Here is a 19388-nt window from a genome sequence, read left to right on the forward strand (position 1 = left end):
ACCTGACGTTCACCTGCAAAAACCCTTTCAGCAGCTGACTTCCCCTAAGCTTTAAAAGCAAAAGGACGACAGATGAAAGAGGACCTGAATGCCAATTCCCACCCAACCCTTTAGTACTCACAAGTTCTAAAATTTCACCTGCGGTTTTAGCCAGGCTGTATTTCCTCCCGTTATATCAAAGAAGAAGAGTGAGAGGCAGTACCCCTTAGCTGGCGCATAACAGCTCCTTTGGGGTCTGATTGGCCACAAGCCCAGCGTCCTTATCCAATTAATTACCTGCTTACAAACATAGCAACAGATGTAAAATGGCCAGATTCTAATTAGCCCTCTTATGCGGAGATCCTGGTGAAGGCAGTAGGTAAGCTTTTAAAATGCCTCATAAATCTTAAATATGTGTTATGTGATGATAAAAACAAAACAACACACAAACATGCTTTATTTGTCACTTGCACAAGTACAGGTACATCGGAATGCTTCACTTTGCCAAGCCCATCTTGCTCTCCATAGCTCGGGGGTCACCGTGCAGGGCCAGCTGATGTGCAACAGCCCCGGAGCTGGGAGCTGAAGGCCTTGCTCAAGGGCCCACAGACATTTGACTTTCAAACCAGCGATCTTCTGATCACAGACAGACTGAGTCACTCACCACCCAAGCTCAAGATGATGTGTCTCTCAAGTCTGACAGTGGCTCCTAAGCCAAGAGAAGGCGAATCGATTCAGTTCATGTCACGCTAAACAAGGCAGAGGCAGGACATGTCTGAGCACCGTTTAAATACATCCATCGGATAAGTCCCATCAAACGTCACGAATAGATTCCTGAACCATCACCTGTAATTGCCTGTGTCCCTTACCGTCACTTCAGCTCAATCCTGCCATCCTTAAACCGTTTTACAGAGGAAGGGGATGGTAGCTATCTCCCCCAAAACCGTTAGTATGTATCCATTAATAGATTTCGATCATCGGATCGATGATAAACTTTTAGCATTGCCTGTCTTGGTCTTGGCAAGCTCTCTTACCGGCGGCGATGGCGGGTTTCTGATTGACGTGTTGCAGAGTGACACCGTCACTTCGCCTGCCAGCCAATAACGTTGCCCGATGGGGACACAAACACTCCCCCACAACGGATGAGTTCACCAGGAGGGAAAACCGCACTTATCTGCTCGGCTGACGTCGGTGTCCAAAGCGGCTTACCGCACATCATTCCCCCCACCTACACATTTACTCTGCTATTTTATGTTAGAAGCCCTGTTTATTGGTTTGAGGGCCGTTTCCCTTTTAGGTTTGTAGTCCTCCTCCTGTCCACTGTGTCAAAGGCCACGGAAGAGAATGTGTTAGCTAATCTACAGCCACTCCCTTATTTAAAACTAGATATGCATGTAAAACTGCATCATCGTCTCATGCACTGAGAAAATGTAATGACCTCCCTCGTCAGTAACTTGGCAGAGGGTTTACGTTGCACAATAGCATTTCTGGGCAGGTAATTAAATCAAAGGTAGAACTTGATAACTGAGCTCTGTAAAAATATTAACCCAGACTTTAAATGCATTGTAAAAGGCCAAGTGACTTACTATGCTGCTGGGGTTCTGTGCTCCGGAGACCTGGTAAATCCTAGTGGGGCTTCTAGCGAATAACCTGGCCGGTAAGCCCCTTAGAGCCAGAGGCGAACTCCCGGCAGCATCTGGCAGGATTACCTTAACCGCAGGTGCTCCGACGCCAGCGATAATGCGGAGCACTCTCTCCCAGATGCAGGCCTGAGCCCCCAGGCACCAGCGATGCGTGAAAGCGGCCGGCTAAAGTGCTTTAGGCGGAGCATGTCTGAATTACGAGGGATGCGCTGTATAAATCCTTGAGCCGGCCCGCCACGACACAGATGTATGGCGGCGTGTGCGGTAGCGATCTCGCCCGTCAGCATGCGGCGGACACGGGGCCCCGTCCGGCCATTAGGATGCAAATCGAGATCCGACCGGCGGAAGGGAGGCGGCGGGAAGCGCAAACAATAAATCTAAAAATCAAAACTCAGCATAGCGGAGGGGCAGGCGTACCGCGGTGAGGAGAACACTGCCATCGACAAACGAGTCTGGCGGAAAAGGTCAATAGCTAATTAAATAATCTATCAGCTAGGGGCCAGGAGCGCGCACCGCCGTACACGATCAATGCCTGTGGCATTAAAAGGTCAGCAATGCGCTGTACAGAGGACTCACCTGCTTAATGTTTTCTTTAGGTTATCAAGTGGGCTAGTACCTCCGGACAGGGTTTGATACACAGCCCCGCTTCACCTGTCTGTGAGGACCCAACATAACATCATGTTCTGTTCAATCACAGGACTGCAAAAATGGTGCGGGTGTCAGAACAGGGATTGCGGCAGACAGGTGCATTGTGGGAAATCATTTATATCATTCATTGGTCTGTTAATATTTGCAAGCAGGGGCCCTGCTGTCTTTTGCCAAAAGAAGGATTCAGTCTAATTCATGCTCTCGCTCTGCTCTTTCCCAATCGAATGCTGAGCAGGAGGGTCATCTGAGCACAAAGCTATGAAGCAATTTCAACAGATGCTTCCAAAAGAAGCAATAATTATGCAAATTCAAAACTGAATAATCACTATCGCATTCATTATTTATAAGGTTTATTTTCTTTTTTTTTTGCTATTATAGACTGGCTATGAGGTAAATAAAATTGCATGTTTTGCAACTTTAATTATGCATATAGTTTTCTATCATTTGTTTCAAAAATTACTTTTATAATTTTAATATGACTATAGGGTAGAATCACAATGATTACTAATTTGCTAATTTTTGCATTCATATGCATAGGATGCGAGAGTTGTTCAATAATGGAAAGGGATAATATTTCTCATCTCACAAAAGTCTTCGAATGTGGACAAACTAGAGGTGTAAAGGAAAATCCAAAATGATCTTTGGGTGAGGTTTTCATCTCTACTTTTAGCTGGAATGTTATGTTATTTTACAATATCGACATTCCACAGCCAAACTAAAAGAGATACAGTTGAAATGAGAGCATGATAGGTGTAACGTCGTATAAAACATGTGAATGAATGCAGGCGAGTGATCAGGGCAGCGAGGCCTAATGAGATGGATTTAGATCATTGCGTCACCGGCCGTATTCCCAGAACTGCGGCCCGATCATCTGCACTACAGTCAGACACTGATTATTTATTTAACTTCCTCCTGAAATATGGCTAGATGACAGGTTAAAAGACGGAAATATGTTTCAAAACCTCAGACATTATAATGCATCTGGGCATTGGCTTCACCTTAGAGCTTTACAGAACAGAAAGACAGAGGATCTGTTAAAATTCATAAAGCTTTGCAAAATCACCACTGCACTCTTGATATATAATGCAGACTTTGTTTCTAACTCGGATGCTGGAGCTTCCAGCACAGTTAATAAAAAGGTATGCATATTTTCCCTTATAATGTTCACACAATAGGGACTGAACTTTCTTTCAGAGGAACGTCAGTTGGTGGCAGCCCGTTCTTCCGAGCAGAACCGGGGGGACAGGAGCGCAGTTAGAGGTAAGACAAGTCAGTTACGATGAAAGGATGCTTTCGAATGCTCCGAAAAAGGCGCCGATTCGCAGTAGCGGGACAGGAGGCTCCTTTTTTTCATGCAGGATTCCACCAGAGCACCTAACATCATCCTGCCATGCGTTAAAAGCTGCACAGCTGCACCACCCATGCAGACGGAAGCATCCCGTGCTGACGGCCTGCAGCTGTGCGTGTCCGGGGTACACAGGGACACTGACTTATTTACCGACAGAATGAGAGTGCGACTGACCGAGCGGCCATGTGACCACACAGAAAGGAGGGTACTAATCCCCGACCTAAGCTGATTCTCCGGCTCCTTCCGGGAATTTAATTCAATGCAGAGATACATCTGTGACACAAATTATTCAACTTATACTCCAAACGACAGTGAAGGTCTGAAATATTTAAGGGAATGCAGCGGCCTTAAGTGTGCTGAGTATTTCAGTGTGGCCCACATTAAGGTACTCAATGTGTGTATATTTTTTTTGCCCCCTCCCCCAGAGCCTGAACTGATTTAATTCACCGTATTATCATTAAAGTGTGAGACCGACTCTCAGCCCCGTGCGCGGTGACGTCGTTCATCCGAAGTGCAGCCTGACCCACATATAAGAGACTATATAAAGCGGTCCACAGACACTCAAAGCCCAGGAGTCATTACCCACCTCGGCACATTCACCTATTTTCCATTCGGCAGGTCGACGTCCCGCCCACCCCATCACCGACCGCTAATTACGACCCGCCGCGTGTAGCGGAACTGCTCCTGCTGCATGCACGATCTTCCCAGAGTGCTTAGGTGCGCCGTTAGGGTGCGAGCGGAGCAGCGCACGCGGGAAGAGAAGCTGCGAGGATCAGTGCTGGGCCGCTCTGCATGTGGGGTCGCTTCTCCGCCTGCCACAGACCCCGCCGCCGATGGGCTCTTGCCCTCTCCCCGCTCCTGTATCCGGCAGCCGGAAGCCAAAAGCTCCTAGCATTTACCAGATGTCATTTTTTAGTTTTATTATTATTGGTTTTTTGTCATTTTCCCTCTTATTCAAAGGACAAATAACCTTTTTTCCCAACAAAAGGCACAGTGTGGTGGAACAGGAAGTGTCTTGCTGGGGCCAGATATGGAACTGGAGGACACAGCCAGTGAGCCAATCAGACGCTGCCTGTGGAGATGTTTTTGTACGCTGCATTTTCACACATATTCATTCAATAAAGCTTTTCCTTTTGGGTGACGCAGGAAAACAGGCTCCCTATTATCCTGTGTCTGAAAGTGACAGGGCCTGGAGTGGCCCGAGGCAGCATTAAAAGAGAAATATGAACTATAAAAAAGTCGTTTTATTTATTTTTTGGCACTATGGTCAATACATATTTATCAATACAACAAACGGTTACTATTTTTTGAAATATTTTCACAAGTACGCTCCATCAGAATGTACTTAGCTAAAATGGGATCGCAGTTTGGTGTTTTTATGAAGGGATTTTCTAAAGAGACTCAGTTTACTGGATAATATTACACATTTTAGTGCTAGTTATTTTTTTTCCCCTGTACTGAAAAATATTCGCTGGAAATGAATCAAATTTTGAAAAAAAAATAATACTCAGAAGAGTAAAGATTATTTTCATAATTTTATTTTATATTTGTGTTCATTATAATGGTGTATAAGACCTTACTTATTTCAGTAATAAAAGCAAACTGAGTAGAGCCTGCAGTATGACTGGTTCCTGTGATGTAACCAGCACTTCTGTGGGATGTACAGAATAATGAAGCTGAATATCACCAGTGAGTTACATTACTTTGGTGGAGGAGGGCATGATGTCCCATTGACACCCTAAGCATCTTTGAGGTCACATTTCTTATCATTTATTTCACAGACATTTATATTCAAGGCGACATGCAACTTGAAAGAACAGGATCAGACCCTGAAGTGATCAGGACCTCGCTCAGGGGCTCATGGTGACATCACTCCTCCAACCATGGGATTTGAACTGGCAACCTTCTGATGACAAGCACAAGGCCCTAACTTACCGTGCCACACAGCTCCTCCGAGCATTCCTGCCATACTGTCCACCACACGCCACAATCCCAAAGACTTCGAAGCTGTCAACGAATGCGGCTGATCTGATTACTCACATCATTCGATGCATTTTCCATGTGGATGGGTGTCCAACTGGTGAGACTCCTCTTCCAAGATTCCCTTTAACTAGGGTGACTAGATAAACACTTTAGCATTTACCTTAAAAGGATCCTGTTCTTGGCTAATTAGTTCAATTCTTCTTCTGGTTTTACTGGTTTGTTTGCTTGATTGAGAGACTCATCCAGCTGTTGCACCTTAACGTAAGTGACAGATGATGACTATAGGAGGCTGACCAATCAGCACACAGCAACAAATCGGTTCTTAAGCGATATTCTGGTCCATTCAATGGAAAAGGTAGTTTACAAATCCTGTCCTAGTTCATAGTGTCCTCCCTGACATGGATTATCTGGTTACTCTATATTAACCTCTCCTTCCTGTGCTAGGTACACGACTCGAAGCACAGCGACGAGCGGCTTCTGCCTCATCTTTAATTTCTGTATATTTCACACGGTGCGTGGCCCAGAATTCTGCTAGATCGGAGGCCCGGCAGCCTGGGGATTTCCACGATCCTCTCCCATGCCTGAAAGCGAGGCTGCGTCTTTGATTTCTGAAGCATGGGCTGGAATGGAGGCAGACTGCGCTAATCAGCGCTCACTCCCAGACTCTGTAAAGCACCAGTCTCTTCCTTCCCACTAGCTCCCACTTTTACCTTGTTCATTTCAAAGCAGAATCTGCCAGCAGAGAGGGTTAATTTAACCAATCCCCTCTATAGCACACAAAGAGCTTTCCTCACACGTTTCTCCTGCTGAATGAAGGTTAATTATACATATGAAAAAGATGAGGGGGGGGTAATCAGTTCCAGGTACCGTCACAGAAGTGCGCCCTGCTTACTCTTTCAGCTCTGGGTGCCGGACAAGCGGCATGTTTCTGTAATCGCTTTTGGAATTATCAAGCTTCCCGTCGTGGCATAAGATGATGTACTATAGGTCACTGAAGGGCTGAGTCCTTAATGTTACCAGGCCTGAGAGTAAATGAAGGGTTTAGCAGCATTAGCGGCTAAGAGGAGAGGGATTCCTCTCACTGTGACAAGCAAAGAGTCGTTTAAGTACCTGGGCTCATCTCTGAAATCAGGCAGAGGACTAATATGAGGAAAAAGGAGAGAAAACCGTGCCATGCTGCAAGGTTTCTTTTGTTTTTTGTCCTCGTCTTAGAAGCGACATTTGTAGCTGATTAAAGGAGCACACAGATCCCACAGTGCTTTCATGGCCAAGCGAATGGGGCAGCGGCAGTGTGGCCGTCTCCTACTCCGACGCTCGGGAAAAACAAAGCGAGCGTCCATAACCGTAACTGCTGATCTAACCCATCCAATGGGATTACAAGACTTTCAGTATATGTGGAATATATTTACACTTGAACGTCTTCCCGTGCTTTTATGTAATTCCTCCTTCCAGGTCTGCCAAGAAAAATGACAGATTTGTTTGCTCATACAGCCTTTGTTTTTTACGCCTGTGTCGGGAACAAAACTTGTTTTGGGAAGAAGTTAATAGGGAGATTATTAATGGAGAGGATGAGGAGGTGTTCAGCGGGAAGGAGCTGAATGTGAGCCATGGACCCGCAGGCTGAAAGTGCACTCTAAGCGCTTGTAGCCACAGGGGACGCTGCGCTGGCCACAGCGGAACTGCGCCCTCGCCCCTTACACCCTCAGCAGAGCAAGCACTCTCCAGATGATGTCACGCATCACGCTGCTGGCCGGTGTGGGGGGCGCGGGGGGTGATAGACAGGCTTCATTTTGAGGCGAAACTCGCCTGTCGAGTCACGACAGATGCCACGGAGCAGTAATACAAGAACGCTGCCCGTAAATCATATCATATTTCGCAGGGGTCATAACTAGACAAATCAGAGGTGCCCTTAGGCGATACTCTTAACGAAAAACCCATTAGGTACCACACTCCCCGCTGGTATGTAGGGACTAGCTTGCTAATGTTGTGCCAGTAACAGTGGGTTGTACGTCATTCAGAACTAGGAGGATCTGACTAGGGTCTCTGCACGAACATGACCGAACCTATGTTACATCTGCCTTATTGAAACATCACAGAAAACACGAGAGCCAACAATATCTTCTAGAAGAATCTGGTTGACAGTGAATGACAGTGAGTCCACATGTTCAGTACACTTTTGCTTAAAAACTAGAGACGGACTAAAACCCTCGAGCTTTGGTACCATGTTGTTGGAGATTTTATACGCAGCCTCCAGCTACGAGACCTGCAGACCACTGCTTATATAGGCTATACGTTTGCTCTCTGAAGCAAATACTGGCATCAGTATGTTTAAAACAAGCTTTTGTTCAGACCTAATGGACAACGAACAAAACTTGCAGGGAGGGACTCACCTGCTCTGAAGCGCATGGAGATGACGTAGTCAACCTACCGTCAGCTAATTCAGAAGGCGGCATCTATACGAACCACGGAAAGAGCTGGAAAAGAGCAATGAAAGTCAGACCACTTGTGAGAGAAACAGAATAAATGCTACAAAGGTCTCCTGTGAAGTGGAGCAGGCCACAGGTAGATCCTGTCACTTTAATAAGAGCGACGGAGTTCCCACTTACTGCTGGCAGCCCTAATGTATTATTCCTGTAGGGAGACAGTCCGAGTGAGTCGGCAGCCAAGGAATACACTTTATAGACACAAATAATCATAAATTGGGAATGTCACCTTTAAGCTGTGGCATTTTTATTACTGGGAGCCGAGCAGCTGAGTGAGCCTGATGTTTTATTCCGCTTAGGATCTCTGCTCCTCGGAGCCCGCAGTCCAGCGATGAGCACGGCAGCGGAGGCAGCCCGGTTCCCAGGCCTCCGCGTGATTGATAGCAGATGGCACACTTTAAAATAAACCCATGCATTACCAGAGCGTGCCTGCCAGCCTTCTTCTGTTTTTTTTTCTCTTTAAGGTAGGGTATTTACAGCTGTCTGTGAGCAAAGAACCAGTCATCCTCATCCAGCTGGCTCACACTCACAGTACAGGTATGCTTCTCTTTATTTACTGCCGTCTGTGAGCTGAGAACAGGTCACCCTCTTCCAGCCGGCTCACACTCACGGTACAGATATGCCTCTCTTTATTTACAGTCATCTGTGAGCTAAGAGCAGGTCAGCCTCATCCAGTCAGCTCCACTGACAATTATCGATAACAAGGCCTACTTCTACTGCCCAGGAGCAGGCACTGGGCTTATATTATCAATCTGCTCCCATGTAACTAAGACTGTTAAGCAGAATGGACAAGGCAAACATTCATATATTCAGATGAGATTTGAAACACTTCACTGCTTCCGCCGTGTGGGGAAGGTGCTCTGACTGGCTCCCTCTGTTTTGCATTACGTATGAGTGCCAGCACAAATTAACTCAGGAGGCCGCCTTTCCGTTTACTTCTATGTTAATTGCCAGGAATCATATCAAGGATGTGTGATGCCCATTGTTGTATATATTTTGTATTATAATAAGTTCAGGAACACAACCAAGAACAGTTATTAAGGGGGGTTGGGGAGGGGGTGTCGTAAGTAAAGCCTGGAATGAAGATGTATTGCACTGTAATATATAAATGAACTTATGCATGCAAAACATTATGCGTGGTCTGAATATTAATTAAGACATAAAGACAATACATATGAAAGCAATTTCACAAACAAACCTAGTTATTAGACATGCTATTTAATTCCGACCTCAAAAATAGTCTGGAGAGAAAAACCACACTCATCATCTTAGGAACATTCTTCAGTCATTGGTTGGGTGACACTTTAAAAACATAGAAAATTTAAAGACATTTTTAAATAACAGGTTGGGTGGATGTATGAAACGAAAACTGAGGTGAAGCCACACAATTGTCCGAAAGCAGTCTTCCCTGTTTGTTAGTGCCGCAAAGGATCCATCAGAAAGTTCCGGTGAAGAGGTGCCACTCCAGGTGCTTAAATAACCCCCCCCCATTTGGCCAGTACCATCCATCCATCCATCCATTTTCCAAACCGCTTATCCTACTGGGTCACAGGGGGTCCAGAGCCTATCCCGGAAGCAATGGGCACGAGGTAGGGAACAACCCAGGATGGGGGGCCAGCCCATCGCAGGGCACACTCACACACCATTCACTCACACATGCATAGCTACGGGTAATTTAGCAAGTCCAATTATGTTCTTGGACTGTGCGGGGAAGCCAGAGGAAACCCCACGACAACATGGGGACACCATTCTATATCCCTATAACTCATAGCATTAAAATACTGTCATATTTCTGCATGTGCCTTACATCTGACCTTACAGGGGCATCTCACCTTTATTTATATCTGTGCATGCTTATTTATTCATTTAACATTCTTATTTCTATTTTTATTGCTATTTTTATTTATTATAGTTGTTTTTATTTGGTATTGGTTGTATGTTTAATTGTATATTCCATGACTGCATTCAAATACATTCCTTGTACTTTTTATACTTGGCAAATAAAAGGACTCTGATTCTGAATAATGCTCTTTAAGAATGTATCCCGCATTACTATGACATTAACTGGCAATATGAAAACAGCATCCTGAGCGATGGCCTTTAAGAATCTATATCCCACAATATCCCACATGACCGTGACATTAACGGGGAACGCAGAGCCTTGGAAGAGCGGGCTGCATTTGATTAAGGTGGACCTCAAATCAGCCAAACCATCATGTCGTTTTCAAACAGACCACAGTCCTAATTGCATGTCAGAGGAGAACACTTTGGAAGGAAAAAGCAGACAGGCTCGGTCATTTTCGGAAACCAGCATGGTTTTAGTTTTCTCTCGAGCTTGGTTAAACTCCCCCTACACTCCAGTGGAGAGATAACGAGAGAGAGTTCACGTACTGGATATCCCCCATTTGCCTGACTCCATCGGTTGGTTCTTAAAACGTTTTAACCCATGAGATGCGCAAACGACACTGTCGTTCCGGCCGTATGTTTCCAGCCTGTCTCAGTTCCTTTTTATGGAGAGACGCTTGCATTTCCCAGAAGGCTGCTCTTCAACGAGCAACGACCTTTCTGGCCACTCGCGTCAGCATTACAGCGTACCCACGGTGTCCCTGTCACCTCAGATGATCATGGCTATCTCATGCTATCTGATAGACACCCTGTGATGGAGTCTCAAATATACCATCCGTTCCCAGCAGTTTGAGACAGATCCTTTCAACCCAAAATGGAAGACTGCCAAAGAGCTGTAGTGGAGAGATAAAATGGTAGGTTTCAGCCTAAATTTTAACCCTGTGGTCGGAATGAAGTTCATCTTCCCCAGAAAGGGTTTTGAGAAGTGTGTGGAATTGAGACAAGGAAAAGCACATGCTGTTTGCCCCAAACGTCTGTCGAGGAAGCAGCGTTTCATAGGTTTTATGCAGCAACTCCAATTCTGGAATATATTCATACTTGTATTACAAACTGTTACTTTCGCTACTTTTCCTATATAATTCTGGATCTGATGTTTTGTAGTAAAATTAACCTTAATGGAACACATAGTTGGCTGAATGTATTTGCACAAATTAGTGTAGGTTTCCCATGATACCGTTTTCACACATGGAGTTGTAGTAAACTATTCCCGCCCACTACTCCAGTACAAAGTATTTTGCAATTGTTAGGGAATTATGTCAGTGATATGATTTCAAAATAACTTCATGATACAAAACATGGATTTGAATGATGTTACTTTGTAAAGGTCTTAACAAGAAATGATGTTTTGACTCCGGTTCTCAGAGCTGTCAATGGCTACCTCATTGTTCTTGCATTCTGTTGTTTATGCAAAATTCGGTGTTAATTCCAGAGTGACAGTGATGATCTGACAGTGTACATTTTATCTTTCACTCAGCTGCTCTACCTGTGTCTTCTGTAGATCTCATTACTGAGTCTTGAAGCTTAACGTTACACGTGTCAGCCAGAAATCCTCTTCAGAGCAGCAGAAGAAGCCCTATTAGTGTTGCACATCGGCGCTTAGTCACAGGGAACATTCCGAGCCAACAGAACGTGTGAGAATTATCAGCAATAGCATGTGGAAATTTGTTACTAGAAAGAGGGCAGCTACTATGCTGTGAGCCACCATTGTGCCAATTAACCGCAATGTCAATTAACCACGTAAAAGACGTAATGGTCCTGCAGCTGCACCGCTCAAGGGGGAACTCTCCCGCTCATGGCGGGGAAAGGACAGCTCGTTTAAGCATTCCGAAGGAATTGCAGATACGATCCGATCCACGTGGAAAATACGCCTCCTGTCCTTCCAGATGTAAAGCTTCAAAATATGCCTTTTAGAAATGTCTGTTTTGCCACGGTTAGCGGCAAGGAGACGTAACGGCTGGCGAATAAAGAGAGTGGGTGTTCCCACGGTAACAGAGCGGAAGGCTCCGGCCTGCTCGGGGCCGCGCTCACGGGTGTGACCGGCTCTCAGCGCCGCTCGGCATTTCAAGCCCCTGCTTGACAATCTTTGGTTCCCGGGGGGAGAGGCTGTGGTCTGGAAAAGACTTGTGTTTAACTTTACTGCCAGAGCTTATTGCGCTTGGCGATCCTCAGCAGAATTAAAAGTAGCGTTTCTTGTCACCCACAAATCACCCCCACCCACCGGCACCGCACGGCCTTGCACGTTCCCGGGTGATTTATTTCAGCTGTTCGCAGCCTGTCCCACCTGCGTTCAGGTATACAGTCATTCTTGTCGTTATTTGCATCTGAGGTTAACAGCGGCTTGATGAAATAGCGCCCCCTAGAGTGTGTTGGTTGATGCCCCAACGTAATCAGTCACAGCTACAATCCACACTTCAAGAAAGAAAAATCATCTATTATTTGTCCCATAATGCAACGCGCCAGAGACGAGTGGACTTGTTCTGCAGATTAGTGAAATTAAAACCCTGTTAAAGAGAGTAATGTTGTTTGACCAGACAAAAAGCGAAAAAGAGACTGAGTGACTAAGAGCCGGACACAAACACGTCTGTGGAACATTCTGGAAATGGGGTCACTGCGTAACACAGCATCTGCACCCATATTCCCGGCTGCCTCCGGATCGAGCGACGGACTCGTAATTCCACGGATAAATGGTCTCGCAAAGATGCCTGGTATTTCTGCACTTTGCGTTTAGGGTGCTTAGTATAATCTGTTTATGTGCTGCTTGGAAATGACCAGTTTGGGACCTACAGATTCAGGCGCGGGAGCTCAGTCAGTTGTCTTCTTGTTTTGGTATTATTTACAGAAATACTGAAATGCCATTCTCTGATCACAAACACACAACATCAAACGCACAATATAATTCCTTTAGTTGCAGGAAATCCTTCAGAAATTCCCCCAAAAAATCCAAAGTGCTGAAATCTATATTTTCCTAATGCTAGCAAATTAAATTCCCATAAGGCTGCATTTCTATCTGGCATTAGCGCCTCTGGGCACCTTTCACTCGAAAGCACGCATTCATGCAGCCAGTAAAGCACTCTTCTCCAAATGCCCACTTGCGGTGTGTTAGAATGTGACATACTATATATTCTAATCTGGGCATCAGTCCTGGACAAGCATTCAATACAATGAAAGCTTAAGATGAAAATGCTCTTGCATGGAGATATGACATGCACGGTGCTCTCCAATGGCATACTGCATGCAGGATATAGACATGGAAAATTATAGTATGCACAGAGCTATGGACAGCATGTAATTTAAACCAAAAAAAAGCAAAAAATAAAAAACAAGCATATACGTACCACACCAGAATGTAAATTACTCTCCAAAAGTTCAATTGATTTGGATGCAACAAGCTATAATTATCCAATTTCATGGAAAAGAAAATACTTGCTTACTTCCTTCTCATCTTTCATGTTTAGCAAAACAGGTCCGAGAAAATTTTTTGGCTATCGCAGACTGCTATTTTTTTTTATTCATTTTCATTAAGCCTTAATTAAAACATTAGCTTCTCGTGATAATGCTAGTCAGTGATACTAAAAGCCAGTACTTGGAACAATGTTTTTTTTTCAGAAAATGGTGGGTAGCACATTAACTATCAAGTATTTCTAAGATGACTCCAGACTAAGGAATACGGGGTAACGGGGTTTGTAAAGTACACCAATCAGCGATAACATTAAAACCACTGACAGGTGAAGTGACAATGGTACGTGTCAAGGGGACCATTATTTATTAAGCATGTGAACGGTCTGTTACTTAAGTTGATATGTTGGAAGCAGGAAAAACAGGCAAGTGTAAGAGTCTGAGCAACTTTGAGAAGGGCCAAATAGTAATGAGCAGATGACTGGGTCAGAACATCTCCATAACGGCAGGTCCGGTGAGGTTTGCCTGCTATGTAGTAGGCAGTAGTTATCGAAATGGGCCAAGGGGGGCCATCCAGTGAGCTTGCGACAGGGTCATGGGTGCCCAAGGCTTACTGATGCGCATGGGGAGTGAAGGCTAGCCTGCCTGGTCCCATCCCACCGGAGAGCTACTGTAGCGCAAATTCCTAAAAAGTTAATGCCGGCTGAGATTTCGAGGTGTCAGAACACAGAATGCATCGGAGCTTGCTGCAGAAAGGGCTGTATAGCTGCCCATCCCCCTAATATAGGATCTGTGGGATGTGCTGGATAAACAAGCCCCTTCCACAGAAGCCCTACTTTCCAACAGGACACCTTCAGAGGTCTTGGTTGTCCATGCCTGAATTGCTCAGAGCTGTTTTAGTGAGGAGAACCTACACAATGTAAGATGATTTTGACCCTATGGTTGATCAGTGTATATTATGCCCCTCCTGTAAAGACACTCATCAGAGAAGAAATCATTTTAAATTTGTATGGACATTTACACACCATCTCTCTCTCTCCTCAGGTGGCTCTATCAGCATACAGCTGGGCACTGAAACCCCCCCCCCACACTTGCCTCCTTGAGGTTGTCACTCTCCCTGGATATGAAAGATCAATCACTTCATTCAGTGCAACCCTGGCAGGCTGTTTCACTCGGGGGTGTGACCTGAGAGTCAGTAAGCAGCGGTAATCTGTACATCCATGACAGGCCCCCCCACCCCCCCGTCTCATGTGATTACCTCTGACGCCTCGTTAGAGGCGGCTGCACACACAGGTGCTGCCTCTCTCTCCGGCTGTCGGGGAATGGCGTTCCCGCTCGCGTGAAGGAACATCTGTACGAAGATCATGTTTTTTAAAAGCTGATTAGTGAAAACAAACGTTAGGGGAAAGCCATGTCAATCACCTCGTGTTCCAGAAATGAAGGATCAGATGGTGAGTTTCCTGAAAAGAAATGCAGGAATCTGTATGAGAAGTGGAATTTTCTTCAATCCCCAAGACACTCCAAAAAAACCAAGAGAAACCAGTGTATATACTGACAAAATTGCTAATGTTTTGAGGAAATAAATAATGCACATATTAACATGTCCCCTGTTCATGGTTAAACGCACAAACACAAAATGACAATGACTTCAGCAGAGCCCAGAGCCTTCACCTTCATTTATGCTTCTCCACTCAAAAGTCACTTAATAATTCTGGATTTACAGAAATAGCAGTTGACTTTTCTTTTTCCTCCTAATACAAAGTGCTTAACCTCCCTGTTTCTGGGAGATCACTTCCCACGCTGATCTTCTGATTCCTCTAGACAACCGTGGCTTAAAGACGCGGCGAGAGAGGAAGTTGGCATGAGAGGGGCAGGGTACAGGGTTTGGGGAGCACAGAGTTCACACCGCAGACCCACAGGAAGCCTCCCTCTCCAAGTCCCCAAGCTCACGGCGCAAAGAAAACCCAGCCCGTGCATGGAACACGCCAAGGACATGTGGGGGGACCAGCCCTCTGCATGATGGTTCTTCATGTGACGTAAGCCTTTGGGTGGTCTCACATCCCTTCCCCAACCATCCATGGGATGACATGGCACCCCCGACCATTCGCGGTCTTGTACGTCGCCCATGACCATCCCTGGTCTTGCATGACAGCCCTTACTGTCCACAGTCTCCCGTGTCTCACACATCTTCCCTTACAGTTTGCAGTCTCACACATCTTCCCTTACAGTCCACAGTCTCACACACCACTTCTTACTTTCCGTGGTCTCGCACACCACCCCTTACTGTCTGTGATCTCACAAGTCTCCCCAAACTGTCTGTGGTCTCGCCCACTACCTCTTACTGTCTGTGGTCTCACATGTCTCCCCTTACTGTCTGCAGTCTCTCCCACTACCTCTTACTGTCTGCGGTCTCACCCACTACCTCTTACTGTCTGTGGTGTTTCACGTCTCCCCTTACTGTCCACAGTCTCACACACCACCCCTTACTGTCTGTGATCTCACAAGTCTCCCCAAACTGTCTGTGGTTTTGCACATCTCCTCTTATTGTCCATGGCCTCACATGTCTCCCCTTACTGTCTGCGGTCTCACCCACTACCTCTTACTGTCCACAGTGCTGCACGTCTCCCCTTACTGTCCATGGTCTTGCATGTCTCCCCTTACTGTCTGCGGTCTCTCCCACTACCTCTTACTATCTGTGGTGTTGCACGTCTCCCCTTACTGTCCATGGTCTCGCATGTCTCCCCTTACTGTCTGTGGTCTCGCCTACTACCTCTTACTGTCTGTGGTCTCACATGTCTCCCTTTACTGTCCGCAGTCCTGTATATCTCCCCTTACTGTTTGCAGTCTTGCCTGCTGCCCCTTAATATCCACGTTATCGCAAATCTCCCCTAACAGTCTGTGGTCTTGCACACTGCACCTTACTGTCCACAGTCTTACATGCTGCCCATTACTGTCCACAGTCTCGCATGCCACCTCTTACTGTCTGCGGTCTCACATGTTTCCCCTTTCAGTCCATATTCTTGCGTGTTGCCCCTTACTTTTCATTGTTTCATATGCTGCCCCTTACTGTCTGTGGTCTTGTACATCTCCCCTTACTGTCTTCAGTCTTACATAATGCCCCTTACTGCTGATGGTCTCACATGCTGCCCCTTACTGTCCACGGTTCTGCATGCCGCCCCTTACTGATCATGTCTCACAGGCTGCTCCTTACTGTCTGCAATCTCACAGCCCGCCCCCTGACTATCCACCTTCCAGTTAGAACCCTGCTGTCTGCTTTTGGCCCATATCGCATAAGCAGGGGATTATGAGGCGAGTGCTGAGGTCCCTCTATTGCTGCCTTGTTTATTCTGTGGTTGGACCTTGTTGTTCTGCATTTGTCCTGCCAACCCTGGACATCTGCGATGCAGGAACAGTAACGGGGGGCAGCAGGGGCCTTGTCCTGACACCATGTCTGAATGGATGTAACGAGGTGCCATGGGGGTAACCGGCACGCCCCCACAGCAGCATTCTTTTCCTCTTTTCCTTTTCACCCACCGCACACATACGCTGGGTACGTTTTTCTTGAGTGGCGGAATGATACTCATTTGACAAATTATCTAAAATATACGAATAGAGTGTCCACACTAAGTATCCCAGTCAGAGTGAAACATCTTGCCTCAAAATTGTTATTTTGGACCTGTTCTCTCCTGATAGTAATACCCCTAAATTTAATGCATCGCTTTCTCCTTAAAACCGAATGAAAGCCATGAGCTATCCCCACTATGTTCCGTCTTGGAAAGCATGGCATGGCTCAGGAGAGTTTCGGTGAGTGTTTCAGGCAGGCCTTTGGAGCAGGGCATGATTTCCAGCATCCCCGCAAAATAAATACCCCTAGAGACTCAAGCCCATTTATGTTTGAGTTTATGAAGAAGCAGAAGTCCACCCACTACCTCTCTGGCTTAGGGGATTACGAGGCAGCCTCTTCTGCCAAGATCCTTTTAGGTGAGTGGGAGTGGGGGCGGGGGGGGGTGGGGGTTTGGGGGTGCAAGATCCCACGAGCTGGAACTGGGGTTGAAGGGCAGAAGGCCCAGGGATGTAGGGGGGGGGGGGTGAGGTTCGGGGGGGTCAAGCTTAACAGGACAGCTGTTCTCTCCCAGGTACACTTCAGGAGTCAATCTGTGGGATCGCCTTTTTTTCCCGAAATCCTAGAATTATTCATTATTGGCCCCCAAGAGGATTGTGGTAATGCTCTAAGTCGTGTACGAACACATGCTGGAATTGGAGAATTGCATGTGGAAAAACCATTACAGCACTCGGGTCCGTGGTCCGTGCTACGGCTCTTACTGCCCTTTGGTTTCAGTCTGAGTTGCACCCATGTTCAACTTTCAGTGGGACCCTTCACTCCCACAATTCCTTTTGACCTGCGGATGTGTTTAATTACCAGAGGTGTTCAGATCAAAACTCTCTCCCCTGGCCTGACAGGGCCATGTTCTGGATCTGTGCCTGACTTTATCGCTCTCGATCTCAGCTCTGTATTCAGATAACAGGACACAGATGCGTCCACTTAAAGGGGGTCAGGCAGCAAATTAAGTCTAACATAGTGCATTGTTTATTAGTTCACTGCCAGCTCTCATTTCTTTCTAATGAATTGCAGCTTAAATATGAGGAATGTTATACCAACAAAAAGTAGCATAGCAATAATATATATCATAGTCATAAATGATCCATAGTGAATTTAGTAAAGGTCTGAGATACCGTGTTGCCGGCTGTAATTCACTCCAAACATTATAAACGACAAAAAAAAAAACATCCTTTGATACAGCGCTTGTTTATCATGGCAGACAACATGAGAATATCAGACTGCTACGAGACGGAGACTGCTCTCGGTTCCCGTATAAATGAAATAGCTGTTTAAATTTCCAGTTAATAACAGGTTTCCGTGATTCTGGAGACGACTTTCTGCTGCGGTTCCCGGTTTTATAAGTTTCATGTGATTTTTCCAAGCATTAAAAATACATATGAAACCACAGTGTGCGAATGTAATACCTGCAGTGTGTGGAAGAGCAAAGCGATAAAGATAGAAAGTGGAACATGCTGAGAGGGTGAGAAAGGACGCTGTCCATCCCTTTTTCCTTCGGATGGATGTGAGGAGGACAGGAAGTACCCGGAGAGAGTCAGTCGAGATGGGAGCAGCACATGATGCTTACGTGGGGGATCCCATGCACTCTGCTTAATGTGTATCCTCTGCACCTACTAAGGTAACATACTACACTGAAACAACACGGTAAGATCTCCCATCCCGGCCATGGAGTTACATGGGGCAGACGGGGGGCAGCTTCTCACAAGGATCTAATGCCTCCCCAGTGGAGACCAGGCTTCATATACGTGCAATTTTAAGCAATATTTAAGCACAGCTAATAACGTCATAGCCAAGAAACTGCTGCTAATGCTCAGTGACTCTGTAATAATTTAAAATTTGCATTTGAAAGACTGTGAGGCTAACACAACTTTGTATTTATTTACTTTTGGGATATAGGCATGTTACATATTGTCACAAAATTGATTGCGTTGCTCTGTTCTCCCCAGGAGAGACGTAGAATTTATTAACATATAATTGAAATGGGTATTTTAATAACTTTTATATATTCAGCATTTTCTGTTTATCTTCACATAGATATTTTTATTTTATTTGAGACAGAAATGTCTGTTTTGTTACATTTAGTGAACAGTGCTTTGCAGGGCCGGGTTTGAAACTCAACCTGAGATACATAGTATAATAAATTAGATTATGATTAAGTGAATACATGCTTAAATAAATAACAAACAGCTTGTATTTTGATATTTATAATTAAATGCTATATATTTTTTTTTGGTATATATGGGGAATATATTATCAGAGATGAGGGGACAGACACCAACATCAGAGTATTGCTGTCCAAGGATGACACTCTCAGGTTACACTGGGAAAGCTGGGACGTCGGGGCCCTGTCAGGTCACACTGGGAAAGCTGGGACATCGGAACAC

The 19388-nt window shown here is 45.6% G+C and overlaps 1 long non-coding RNA gene across 1 annotated transcript; it reads left to right on the forward strand.

Annotated features, from left to right (window-relative positions):
• The first annotated feature begins 319 nt into the window (after nt 1–319).
• Nucleotides 320–4322, forward strand: LOC125724540 (uncharacterized). Its single transcript, XR_007387220.1, has 4 exons — nt 320–358; nt 3465–3530; nt 3629–3742; nt 4237–4322. It is a non-coding gene; the product is annotated as an uncharacterized LOC125724540 (long non-coding RNA).
• The last annotated feature ends 15066 nt before the right edge of the window (nt 4323–19388 follow it).

The sequence above is a fragment of the Brienomyrus brachyistius genome, unplaced genomic scaffold (genome assembly GCF_023856365.1).
Source record: "Brienomyrus brachyistius isolate T26 unplaced genomic scaffold, BBRACH_0.4 scaffold57, whole genome shotgun sequence".
NCBI classification, from domain to species: domain Eukaryota; kingdom Metazoa; phylum Chordata; class Actinopteri; order Osteoglossiformes; family Mormyridae; genus Brienomyrus; species Brienomyrus brachyistius.